The following is a 14,067-nucleotide window of genomic DNA, read 5'->3' as shown; positions in this document are numbered from 1 at the left end:
TTTGTATGTTTGTTTGTTTGTGTGTTCCTTATAGACTCCAAAACGGCTGAACCGTTTTTCTTGAAACTTTCACAAATGGTGCATAATGACCCCGTGGTGAAAAAGGGTACTACATTTTTGATATCTGAAGGGGGGCGGACCCTCCCCCTTACCTTAATTTTCAGAAACGACAGATATCGGAGATGGGTGGTGCGATTTAAGCGAAATTTTGTGTGCTCTCATATAGTACCCTAAAAAAATAAAATCGGTATCCAAATTTCGAATGGACTATCTAGGGGGGCTGCCCCACCCCCAAAACCTACCAAACATATATTTAGACCAATCACGACCATATGGTCAACTAGAAGCATTCTCCCACTTAATATTGGGTTGCCCAAAAAGTAATTGCGGATTTTTCATATAGTCGGCGTTGACAAAATTTTTCACAGCTTGTGACTCTGTAATTGCATTCTTTCTTCTGTCAGTTATCAGCTGTTACTTTCAGCTTGCTTTAGAAAAAAAGTGTAAAAAAAGTATATTTGATTAAAGTTCATTCTAAGTTTTATTAAAAATGCATTTACTTTCTTTTAAAAAATCCGCAATTACTTTTTGGGCAACCCAATATTTATATTGTTTATGATCTGCTATTCATATATAGAGAGAGAGAGAGAGTAATTATTTAGCGTTCAGTTTCATTCGCAGTTCGGCTTATTTCAATTACAGAATCATCGAGTCCACCTCACCATCAAGGGAATTAAGAGGGTGTGGGGTAATTTATCTCTTGTTTAAGCTACGTTAGGCTCACATTGAACCAATTATAATTGTTATTGCATGAATCTAGCATTCACTCGCAAATCAAAACGAGATATTCTGTATATGTAACTCACCTCTCACTATTGCAGAATTATTGAATCCACCTCACCGTCAAGTATGAGGCTGGAGGAGGGGGGGGGGGGTGGGGGGGGGGTAATTTATCTCTTGCTTAAGCTACTCTATATACGTTGGGCTCTCAATAAACCAATTATTGTTGTTATTCTCTCTCTCTCTCTCTCTTTCTCACACACACACTCTCTTGTTATGAATACCAGAGCATGGGCAGAATATATTTTAAGTGAGTGTATGTAACTAATTGGGAGTGTCAATACAAAACCAGAGCAAAAGTCAGGTGGTTTACGTAACTAGCTGGTAACGAGACCAATTTTGTTGAGACTTTGAACAGGTGAAAATGGTGAGTACACTAATATAAACTAATTATCACTGTGTTTTGTACAGCTAAGTTAGGTTGAAAAAAGGGTGCAGATATTAATCTGTCCCATGCCAGTATAGACATACACCTAAGCCAATAATCGGCTTGTAGTGCACTCTAAAAACTAAAAACTAACCTCGGAAAAGAAAGTGCTGCTATGTAATGAGATAGAGCTTAGGCATCTTGAAGAGAGTAACTTGTCTCACATAAAAAATGTAACATCGCAGTTCTGCTGCCGTATTAAATTTCCAATAGTATTTCCTTGAAGTCTTTGGTAAGTCTTACAACCATTTCGACCCATAAACTTCCATAAAACACTTAAAAACATCAAATACTTGTCTACTGGCTAACACGATGATCTTTTGATGCTCAAGTTCCTTAAAATTGACCTAGTTTAAGATCTTCAAACAGACTCTGGCTTCTTTTAATAACCGCCAAGATAGGCATTGGCATTATCATTTTGCCTTGGCTTATTTTTTTTTTTTAGCTACAATTATCTCACTTCAACGAATAAAATTTATTGCAGCGATTATGAGATGATCATTAGTATTTAACCTAGAGTATTTTTTGTTTTTTAATTTCAAATGTTATATTAAACTCCTTGCCTGCCCCATCAATCTTTCAAACTCAAAATCAACACAAAAACTAATCTCAAAATATATATCACAGCAGTATTCAGCATAGCAAAAAAATAACAACAACAACAAGAAACACCCCTTCAATGTGCTTCTGTTAAACTACTCCTGCCTTGGGGTCATATTTTGATGTTTAATATAGCGAGAAGCCAAAAAAAAAGTGAATCCACGACCTGTCTATCAATATTGTCGAAGAAGCACTGGCGAATGGACACAATCAAAGATCGTGTCGGCATATTGGGGGCCATCAACCATACAACAGACATATTGTTAAATATTTATAAATATTATTAACATTTGTCGAATTCCGTTTTTTTTGTTGTTCTGCAGCTTCGACATGCAAACAATGGCAATTTATAATAATACACAAATGCATGTGAATTGAAAAAAAAAAAAAAAATATAAATAAAAAAAATGCCAAAACAAATATGAGTTGGCATTAAAGTTTAAAGACTGACAGTCACACAAAATGTGGAAGTCAAGCGAATATACAAAAAAAAAAAAAAATACAATTTTATAGGAAATTTTGTTAAAATTTGCCATTTATAGGAAATAGCTGGACAGGGCCCGCTCCGCTGCGCCTTCTTTAACTCTCTAATAACTGCCTGAATGCCTTTAACTCTCTAATAACTGCCTTCGCCCTGAATGTGGATATTGTGCTACTGTAGCCTATGTTCGCCTAGGAAGCTGAATGCCTGCGTTCGTATCCTGACAGAACCACTTCAGTGGTTATTCCCTCTGGCAAGAGTTGCGAGGCACCATACCATGCATGGTCATGTAAAAAATTTCCCCCAAAGAGGTGTCGCACTGAAACACACCGTACGGACTCGGCTATAAAAAAGGCCCCTTATCGTTGATAAACTCAACTTGAATCGGAAAGCACTCTTTGATGTATGAAAAGTTTGCCCCTGCTTGGTTCCTGGCAAATTTTTACTCTACTCCCAAATGCCTTCCTTTTTAATCGCATTACCAATCTCCGAGATCTGGTATTTTTGAAATTAGGGTAATGAGAAGTGCTTTTTAGGGGAGACATTTCGATTCAAAAATGGATATCAAATTCGTATCCTTTACTTTGAACTCCATTTTGTCACGGTCGGTAAGTATGAATCGTTTGGAGTGTGTTTTGGGGCTGGGAAGGCCAGCGGCACCTGAAAATATATATCAAATTCGTTCTTTACTCCCAAATACCGTTGATTTGAGCCCCATATTGCTATAGTCGGAAATAAAGTTCAGTTTAAGGGATGCTTTAGGGCGTTCCCACAAAATTGGATATCAAATTCGTTTTCAACTCTCAAATACCTTTCATTTGAGTCCCATATTGCCATTACGGGTCAATTAATCTATTCAAGGTATTTTTAGAAGGAAAAGCGCCACCTAGACTTAAACGCAAATTTTTATGTCATATTCGTAATCTACTCCCTAATACCTTTCATTTGAGTCCCATATAGCCATGGTCAGCTAATATGCCCATTTGGGGGTAATTAGGAGTGAGGCGACTTCCCTTTACTTGGACCTAATGTTTTATGCCATATTTGTAATCTACTGCCTAATACTTTTCATTTGAGTCCCATATTAATAAGAACGTCGAATATTTCTGTTTAGAGGAGTTTTGGGGTTGGTGGGGCCCGCTGGGTACTTCGACCTAAATTTTAATACCATACGTGTTTTGTGGTCTGATCGGACAACTTTTGGATATGGGTGGCCTTTTTTTGGGTAAGGGGGAGAGTCCGCCTCCACCCGATATCTAAAAATTATATGTCTTTCCAGACAAACGTACACAATCTATGAAAATTTTAAGAAAAATCGGTTCAGTCAAGTATCAAATATCAAGTTTTTGATGGTTGGCGTGACCCCTTACACTTCAATCCGATTTTGTATGCCAAATTCGAATTCTGCTTCCGAATACCTTTCATTTGAGCCCCATATTGAAATGAACGTTAAATATATCTGTTTGGGGGAGTTTTGGGGTTCGGGCGGCCCGATGGGTACTTAGACTCAAATTTTGATACCATATTCGTATTCTACTCTCCAATACCTTTCATTTGATACCTATATTGCCTCGATCGGTCCACTTTTGATATTAGGTTTTGTTTTTGGCATAAGGGGGAGGGTCCGTCCCCCTTCCGATATCGAAAAATTATATAACCTATGTTTCCTTCCAGACCAACCTACACAGCATATTCGTTTTCTGGCCCCAATACCTTTCATTTGATACCCTTATTGTGTCCATGGGACCACTTTTGGATATGGGTGACATTTTTGGCGTAAAGAGGAGGGTCCGCCTTCACCCGATATCTAAAAATTATAAAGCCTATATTTCCTTCCAGACAAACGTACACAATCTATGAAAATTTTAAGAAAATCGGTTCAACCAAGTATGAAGGTTTAAAGGGGTGGCGTGAACCCTTATACTTCGATCTGATTTTGTATGCCAAATTCGAAATCTACTCCCGAATACCTTTCATTTGAGCCCTATATTGAAATTAACGTTCAATATGTCTGTTTGGGGGAGTTTTGGGGTTGGGGCGGCCCGATGACTCAAACTTTGATACCATATTCGTATTATACTCTCCAATACCTTTCATTTGATACCTATATTGTCTCGATCGGTCCACTTTTGATTTTGGTTTGGGTTTTTGGCATAAGGGGGAGGGTCCGTCCCCCTTCCGATATCGAAAAATTATATAACCTATGTTTTTTTACAGACCAACCTACACAGCATGCGAAAATTTCGAGTAAATCGGTTCTGCCGAGTCCCGATATATCCGTGATTGGCAAATTTCCCATTTTGGTAATTTTTGTGAGGATGGGGTGACCGCCTTATACTTCGACATGAGTTTGTATGCCAGATTCGTTATCTACTCCCCCATACTTTTCATTTGATACCCATATTGTTCTTATCGGTCCACTTTTGATTTTAGGTGGTGTTTTGGGGTAAGGGTGAAGGGTCTGCCCCCTTCCGTTATCAATAAATTATAAAGCCTATTCCTACTTCCTGACCATATTCGTAATCTACTCCCGAATAATTTTCATTTGAGTCCCATATTGTCATAATCGTCAAATAAACATATTTTAAGGGTTTTTGGGGCTGGGGCGGCCCCCCAGGTACTTGGACCCAACTTTTATTATGAAATTCGCAACCCACGCTTGAATTTCTTTCATTTGAATCCCAAATTGTCCCGATTGGTCTACTTTTATTTTTGGGTAGTACTTTTTGGGGTAAGGGGAGGGTCCGTCCCCTTCTGAATATTGAAATCAGATTCGTGCTTTGCTCCCAAAGACCTTTCATTGGAGCCCCATATTGATATGGTCGTAAATTTGTCCTCTTTGGTGGAGTGTTTTTGGGGAGTGGCAACGACTTGGTCCTACATTTGGATATCAGATTCGTATTCTACACTAAAACACCTTTCATGTTAGGCCCATATTCCCCTATTGCCCATATTGTAAATAAGTCCTGTTTTGGGGAAGGGGTGGACCCCCAGAAACTTGCTCCTGCATTTGGATATCAAATTCGCAAATACCATTCATTTGAGTCCCATATTGCCATGGTCGGTAAATATGTCCGATTTAGGGGTGTTTTGGGGGTTGGTGTGGTTCCCCAAACACTTGGTCCGACAATTGTATTGTATATCAGATACGTTTTCTACTCTTAAATACTTTTCATTTGAGTCGCATATTATCGTGATTGGACTATATATATGTTTGGTAGGTTTTGGGGGTGGGGCGGTCCCCCTAGGTACACCATCCAAAAATTGGATACCAATATTTGTTTTTAGGTTACTTTAAGAGAGCACACAAAATTTCGCTTAAATCACACCGCCCATCTCCGAGATCTGGCGTTTCTGAAAATTAGGGTGAGAGGGAGGGTCCACCCCCACTTCAGATATCAAAAAATTTAGTACCCTATTTTCACCATTATGCACCAAATTTCAAGAAAATCGGTTCGGCCGTTTCTGAGTCTATAAGGAACACACAAACAAACAAACTAACCTACAAAACAAACACAAATTGATTTTTATATATAAGATTACCTTTCTAAAACAGCAAAAAATGTTTGCAAAATTACTGCTGTCCCATTTTCAGCAGACTTTCTGCTATTTCAGCAAACATTTTTGTTGTTTTTACTTACAAATTTCTCCGAGCGCACATCAATATTTCGAGGTGTTACAAACGAAATGACTAGATTAGTATACCCACATCCTATGGTGGTGGGTTTAAAAGTAAACCGAATCCAATGAAAAGGTTGATTTCACTTTATAAAAAAAAATATAAACGCTACTAAAGAAATGCAATTAAATAAATACAATAAAACATTGAGGAAAAAAAAACAGAAAACAAAACCAGAATGTTGGAAAAACAGAACAGCAGTAAAGAAATTAAATACGTCCACCTCTTCCCAAAATACTACTCTACTTGTGATTGGACTTCCCATGAACTTCTTTATTGTGTGGAGAAAATAACAAACAAATGTTGATTACCCACAGACATACATACGAGAGTATTGCAGTGCAAGCATATAAGAACTAAACTCAAGTATTAAATGGAACGTAAAATACAGTTAAGACCAAAATAATATAAAAAAAACAACAACAACAACATTCTTGCAAAACCAGTTAAAAGTAGAAGGTTATCTTACCACCACCACCATAAAAATTAAGACCATTTATGGAACATAAAAAATTATTTCTGGATAAAAACACAACTCGTAATACGAAATAGAATAATGGACAAAAAAAACCTACAGAAGAAAGAAGGTTGAAGTGAAATTCAAAAGCAGAATGGATTATAACCCTGAAAAACTAAGAGAATATAAGAACTTTAACTTAGTTGAATGAAAGAGTCATCATTGTAAGACATTTCAATTTTGAATCTTTGCACAGTGGAATGAAAACTGATGTTATTTTATTAAACGGCAAAGGGTATTATAAAGGCGATTTTGTTGTACATATTACCCCTAAATGGATTTTAATGAAATTGGCATCAATCACAAAATATTTTTCCGGAGAAGCGACGAATATGTATGAAAGTTAATTTTCCTTAAAAAAAGCCTTGAAAATGAGGAATTAATTTTCACTAAAAGAAGAAAAAGCATAAACACAGCAAATTGTTGTTGTTTTCTTTTCCAAAGCATTCGTTATGGGTGTGAATGCAAAGCCATAGGCGGGAGTATTAGTGGTGAGAATAAGAGAAACAAATGGTGTGAGAGAAAGAGTATCACAATTTAGACGTGAGTGTTGTGGGGGTGTAATGGGCGTGGCCCTACTTGGCATGCAAATTTTTGTTTTCTTTTCCAAAGCATTCGCTATGAGTGTAAATGCAAAACCATAGGTGGGAGTATTAGTGGTGAGAGTAAGAGAAACAAATAGTGTGAGAGAAAGAGTATCACAATTTAAGCGAGGGTGTCGTGGGGGTGTAATGTGTGTGGCCCTACTTGGCATGTAGGTCAGGCAGTTTTTTAAAGCTCGGCTTTGTCGCGCGAAGCATTTGCATTTTTGTTTTTGTTGTTGGTATGTATGTGGTATGTGTTTTTATAACTACAGGTTATAGGTATGCATGCAGTAGGTGAGGTTTTTAAAGCGAGTCTGTTGTACATATTACGGCCAAACCGCTGAATGAACTTTAATGAAATTGGCATGAACAGAAAAATATTTTTTCACAGATATGCAGAATATATATAAAAATTCATTTTCCTAAAAGAAAATCCATGACAATGAGGAATTAGCTTTCAAAAAAAGAAGAAGAAGCAGAAACAGCGAATTGTTATTGTTTTCTTTTCCAAAGCATTCGTTATGGGTGTGAATGCAAAGCCATAGGTGGGAGTATTAGTGGTGAGAATTAGAGAAACTAACGGTGCGAGAGAAAAAGTATCACAATTTAGGCGTGGGTGTTGTGGGGGTGTAATGTGCGTGGCCCTACTTGGAATGTAGGTCAGCCAGTTTCTTAAAGCTTGGCTTTGTCGTGCAAAATATTTGAATTTTTGTTTTTGTTGTTGGTATGTGTTGTGCGTTGTATGTGTTTGTATTTTGTATGTGTTTTTATAACTACAGGTCATAGGTATGCATGCAGTAGGTGGGTTTTTTAAAACGAGTTTGTTGTATATATTACGGTCAAACCGCTGAATGAATTTTAATGAAATTGGCATGAACCGAAAAATATTTTTTCACAGATATGCAAAATATATATGAAAATTCATGTTCCTTAAAGAAAATCCATTGAAATGAGGAAATAGTTTTCAATAAAAGAAGAAGAAGAAGAAGCAGAAACAGCAAATTGTTGTTGCTTTTTACTTGAAAAAATGCAAATTTTGCCCATGAACCAAGGAAGGAACAGGGGCAAACTTCCCACACACATTAATGAGTGCAGTCCAATGCGAGTTTAAGCTCAATGATAAGGGACCTACTTTTCATAGCCGAATCCGAACGGCGTGCCACAGTGCGACATCTCTTTGGAGAGAAGTTTTACATGGCAAAGTACCTCACAAATGTTACCAGCATTAGGAGGGGAAAATCACCGCTGAAAACATTTTTTTTATGGTCTCGTCAGGATTCGAACCCAGGCGTTCAGCGTCATTGGCAGACATGCTAACCTCTGCGCTAAGATGGCCTCCGCTTTTTGTCATAGTTGGGAGTATTAGTGGTGAGAGTAAGAGAAACCAATGTTGTGAGAGAAAGAATTTAGGCAAAGGTGTTGTGGGGGTGTGATGTGCTTGGCCCTACATGGCATGTAGGTCAGCCAATTCCTTAGAGCTCGGCTTTGTCGTGCAAAGCATTTGCATTTTTGGTTTTGTTGTTGGTATGTGTTTTTGTTTTTGCACAACAATACAAAAAATTTTATAACTACAGCTCATAGGTATGCATCCAGTAGGCGGGTTTTATAAAAGCGAGTTTGTGCTACATATTACGGCCAAGGTTAGGTTAGGCCAGTTCACCCACCAAAGGTGAGCTCACTCGTAGGCCAGTTTGGCCCATTGTGGTACCCTAGAGAGAGAAAGGGAAGAGAAAAAAGATGTGAGACCTCGTTCTAGAGGTTATATACGAATAAAAGAAAGACAAGAGGAGTGGAGAAACCGAGCAGGGGGTGAAGAAACGCTCGTCCCCACGCAAGCACGGATGTACCTAAGCCGGAGCTTGTGTCACCCCACTTTGGAACCATCCTGTTCCCTCAATAAACCTCAGGAGAAATACCAGAGATACGTTCGCAAGTTCACCCAGATCACAGAAGAAACGGCTACCCAGAAAGCAGAATTTACGTCTCTGCAGAGCCGGACAGGAACACAGCAAGTGCTCAATAGTCTCCTCCTCATCCTCATCGAGCCTGCAGAAGTCATTGTGCGGTATCCCCATGCGGCCTATGGCACAGTGTCCGGTTATGACCCCTGTCAAGGTACTCATTGACCTCTTATCGAACCCCTGCAACTCCCTCGTCCTCCTCTGGTCGATGAATGGCCATAGCGCCTTCGCAGTCCGCTAACCATCCACCGAGTCCCATCTTGCCAACGATGCCGCCCAGGCCAACTCCTGTACTGTTTTCACCGATGGCTGGTCCGCCCTCCTGGCGCACTTGTCCGACCTCTCATTTCCCGGGATCCCCCCCTCATGTCCAGCAACCCATGTCAGCGTGGACCCAAAGCCTATCCAGGGACTCCAAACATTCCGCCACGTTTCTTGACCTCACTATTCTCGATCCTGAGGCCTTGAGCTAGAGCTGGCAAAATATCGATGGCTCGATATCGATATTTAATTTTTTGACTGAATATCGATTGATATTTTTCCGATGGATGCTATCGCAAAAGTTAACTTTTTTGCAAAACTTAACAAAAATAAGCAATCCGACACTGAATGTATCCTTTAAGATACATTACGGTGCAATTTTCATCCGATAAGACTAAAATTTTGTAAAAAGATTTCTCCCATGATTTCCAACTGACTTTATTAACCTTGGTTTTATTTGGTCTGTGCCTTGCTTCTATATAAATCGATCCCCTGATTTTGACTTCTCATTTTCGTTTGAAATATAGGTGATGAGAAATTAACGATAGTTATCGATGCTATTGATATTTATTATTAAAACTATCGAAAATATCGAATGTTGCGATTATCGATAGTTTGCAAGCTCTACTTTGAGCGCCGCATAAATCCTGAGTTTTGACGGCGGTAAATACCTAACCGGAATTTCTCTTGCGGCTATTGCAATGGCACAGACCTTAATACAGTCCCTTACTCCATCTTGAAACCATCGGTGTAGATCGAGGTCTCTTTGTCCCCAAGTACAGCATTCGCTTTTTATTCATCTCTGTTAGGAAAACGAATCGCGAATGGCCTCACCCCAATCGGCACTGGTGCCAGGTAGCCAGAGTTCCTCCTCAGTTTACCCTCAGTATCCATATCAGCCAGAATCGAACTGTGGGCACAGCCATCCTCCTTCAGCATGCCGATCTCCTCCGGCGCAATTCCGAATATATGCCTCAATGGACTGCATATCCAGCATCCCCTCCAGGCCTGTCTGCGTTGCAGATCTCAATGCCCGTGTGACCCGACGCCGGCCAGTTTCAGGCACTTCTCGAACTCCCTCGCACGCGACCTCTTCTCTACGGCCTTCCACCGTACCAGTGCTCCATAGGTCCGTACTGGTCTCACGATGGTCGTATACATCCAATAAATCATCTTGGGGGTTACCCCCACTTCCTACCGATCATCCTGCTGCGGAAGTAAAAAGCCCACAGTGCCTTACAGCTTCTTTCCTCGGTGTTCCTCTTTCAGGACAGTTGCGAATCGAGAACTATGCCTAGGTACTTCGCCTCCTTGGACAGCGGCAGGATGACTGAACTCCGGTATCTTATATCTACGCGTGAAGAGCACCAGCTATAACGTCTTAACCCGTCATGGGATAGCTGTAACATTGAGGTCCGATCTGTGTGGTGTTAATTGCTGTTACGAGAAGCTTCGCTGCGAGCTGCCGCGCGCGTCCACAGGTTGCGGATAATGGAATGCTCTATGCGGAGTAGCTGCAACGGTAGTCGCGGACAATCAGCGGTATCAAGCGGAGAGTCTCAGTACAAATACTGAGTGCCTATGATGCTCGATATGACAAGGCGAGTTATTGAAGCCTTTCAATAACCTATGGCCAACCTATTCCTGCGGTTCCTTTGACCGAAACGAACTTGCTCCCCTTTAGAGGCTTGACGTGGATCGCCACCATCACATGAAAATGTGGTAACAACAACATAACGTCTTTATAAAGATAAGACCATCTAACTGAACGTTTTCAGATATACCTAAGAAATGTTCTCAAGACTAGGTTCCCTGAAGAAATATCATTGCTGGTACAACCTACCTACCAATTCATAAATATTAGCCAATTGGAGATTTATGCCACCGAAATTGGCTTTCTACTTTTAGGGCTCATTCGTAGAGATCTCAAACTTGCCCTGGGGGCACCTCAGGAGACCTAATGGGTAGTTTTTTTAGAGCTATAGGAAAGTAGGAAACCACATGTCAGGCAAAAAAAAAAATGGGATATCATCCCACGGTCGCGCCCACCATTCACAGTTACTTTACGATTCGCGTCATCTTTGAAGAAGTACGGTCCAATGATGCCACCAGCCTATAAACCACACCAAACTGTGGCTTTTTCCGGATGCATTGAAAGCTCTTGCAATGCTTCTGGCTGATCTTCACTTCAAAATCCACAATTCTGCTTATTTGCATTACCATTGAGCCAAAAATGAGCTTCGTTGCTCAAAGGAAGAAGTGCGCGATGAACTTTCTTAACAGAGCACGCATTTTGATAATAAAATTCGCAAGCTCTGTTAGTTTGTAAGACAATTCACGATAAAAGTATGGACCAAACTGAAAACTAAACATGCGTGAGCTGTTCAAACCAATGTTGCCAAAAAGATAATAGCTAAAACATCACCCTATATTATATTAATGTTAATTTCATAACTCTAAAGTTATTGCGAAACGTCTTTCCCTGACAAATGAACAAGTATTATTGGCTAATTTTCCACACTCCTAATCCAACAATCAACAGATTTAACCATCCAAAAGATTTCTTCATGAACAAAATCTAGCAACCAAGCAAATTCCAGCTAATAAAAAGCAAATTACATGAATTACAAAAAAAAAATAACAAAAGTAATAATTTTATGCTTCGTTGCCAGCTCTCTGCCTCAGCCAATGGTTAATGACCTCCACAAAATAAATAACAAAGACAAAACAAACTTCGAAACTAAGAAAATCTTCAAAAAACAAATATTGCGCTGTACAAAAACCTTTCATTAAATGTCTTAAGTATTGTAATCAAGGTTTAATAACACATTTTTATAACAAAAACTTACAAGCCAAAAAAAGATGAAGACATTTCAAGAAAATTTGAATTTCTTAGAAAATAATAAAAGGCTATAAAACAGAAGAAAAAATAGGTCAAAAATAGGTATTGATGTTAATTATAGCTTATCGCTTGAATGTTGGCATAAATTTATAGATATATGTATAATTTACAATAAAAAACCATATTACGGATAACTTGTTTGAAATATAAGAAGCGATGGCTTCTGGGGAAAGTGAATTCTATTGGGTTGCCCAAAAAGTAATTGCGGATTTTCTAAAAGAAAGTAAATGCATTTTTAATAAAACTTAGAATGAACTTTAATCAAATGTTTTTTTTTTAAATTTTTTTGTCAACGCCGATTATATGAAAAATCCGCAATTACTTTTTGGGCAACCCAATAATCATTAAACGGACAAGGGTTTTATAAAGGCGATTTTGTGATACATATTACGGCAGAATGGGTTTTGGAATGGAAATTCACATCAATTGAAAGATATTTTACCAGAGAAGCGACGAATATGTATGAAAATAATGTTTCCTTAAGGAAAAGCCATGAAAATGAGGAATTAATTTTCAGTAATAGAAGAAGAATCATAAATACAGCAAATTGTTGTTGCTTTTCGTTCTAAAGCATTCCTTATGGGTGTGAATGCAAAACCATGGGTGCGAGTATTAGTGTTGAGAGTAAGAGAAATAAATGATGCGAGAAAAAGAGTACAGCTATTTAGGTGCGGGTGTTGTGGGGGTGTGACGTGTGTGGCCCTACTTGGCATGCAGCTCAGCCAATTCATTAAGCTCGGCCTTGGCGTGAGAGGCTTTTGCATTTCTGTTGTTGTTGTTTGTATATGTTTTGCGAGCATATGTTTTGTACAACGAGAGAAACAATATTTTACAATAATTACGGGTCATATGCAGTAGGTGAGTTTTATACAAACGAGTTTGTGGTACATATAACGACGGTTAAGTCGCTGAATGAGTTTTAATGAAATTGACATCAATCGAAAGATATTTTTCCAGAGATGCGACCAATATATGTATAAGAAAATGATTATTCCTTAAAGAAAAGCCATGAAAATGAGGAAGTAATTTTATTTAAAAGAAGAAGAAGAAGCATAAACACAGCACATTGTTATTGGTTTTTTTGGGTGTGTATGGAAAGCCATAGGTGGGAGTTTAGTGGTGAGAGTAAGAGAAACAAATGGTGCGAGAGAAAGAGTATCATTATTTAGGTGAGGGTGATGTGGGGGTGTGATATGCGTGACCCTACTCGGCATGTTGGTCAGCTAATAGCTAAAGACTCGGCATTGTCGTGTGGAACATTTGCATTTTTGTATTTGTTATTGGTATGTGTTTTTTAACCACAGGTCATAGATGTGCATGCAGTAGATGGGTTTTATAAAAGCGAGTTTGTGGTACAGCCAAACCGCTGAATGAATTTTTATGAAATTGGAATGAACCGAAAGAAATTTTTCCAGAGATGTGCAGAATATATACATGAAATTATTTTTCCATAAAGAAAACCCATGAAAATGATGATACAATAAACGAAGAAGCAGGAACAGCGAACTGTTATTGCTTTTCACTTAAGCATGCGTTATACATGTGAATGCAAAGCCGTAGGTGGGAGTATTAGAGGTGAGAGTGCGAGAAGTAACTATTATGTGCGAGCGAAAGTGTATGCTAAAAGAGAATGAGGGTGGCGTGGTGGTGTGATGCGTATGGCCCTACATGGCGTTCTTTAGCATGAAGGTAAGTCAGTAGCTTAAGCTGCGGGTATGTCGTTTGCGGTTTAATATGTTGGCAACGATTAAATATAACTTTGCCGACCCACTTATTTAAATTGAAGTTTACATAAAAAGAATTTTAATAAAATTC

General features: G+C 38.8%; 1 protein-coding gene across 2 annotated transcripts in view; it reads right to left on the bottom strand.

Annotated features, from left to right (window-relative positions):
* Positions 1 to 14,067, bottom strand: part of LOC106083860 (serine-rich adhesin for platelets) — a 299,438-nt gene that overhangs the window by 169,676 nt on the left and 115,695 nt on the right. The gene's annotated exons all lie outside the window — the stretch shown is intronic.

This window comes from Stomoxys calcitrans, chromosome 4 (genome assembly GCF_963082655.1).
Source record: "Stomoxys calcitrans chromosome 4, idStoCalc2.1, whole genome shotgun sequence".
In the NCBI taxonomy this organism is placed as follows: Eukaryota; Metazoa; Arthropoda; class Insecta; order Diptera; family Muscidae; genus Stomoxys; species Stomoxys calcitrans.
The sequence above is the reverse complement of the archived record's forward strand: the minus strand, read 5'-3'. Positions and strand labels throughout refer to the sequence as shown.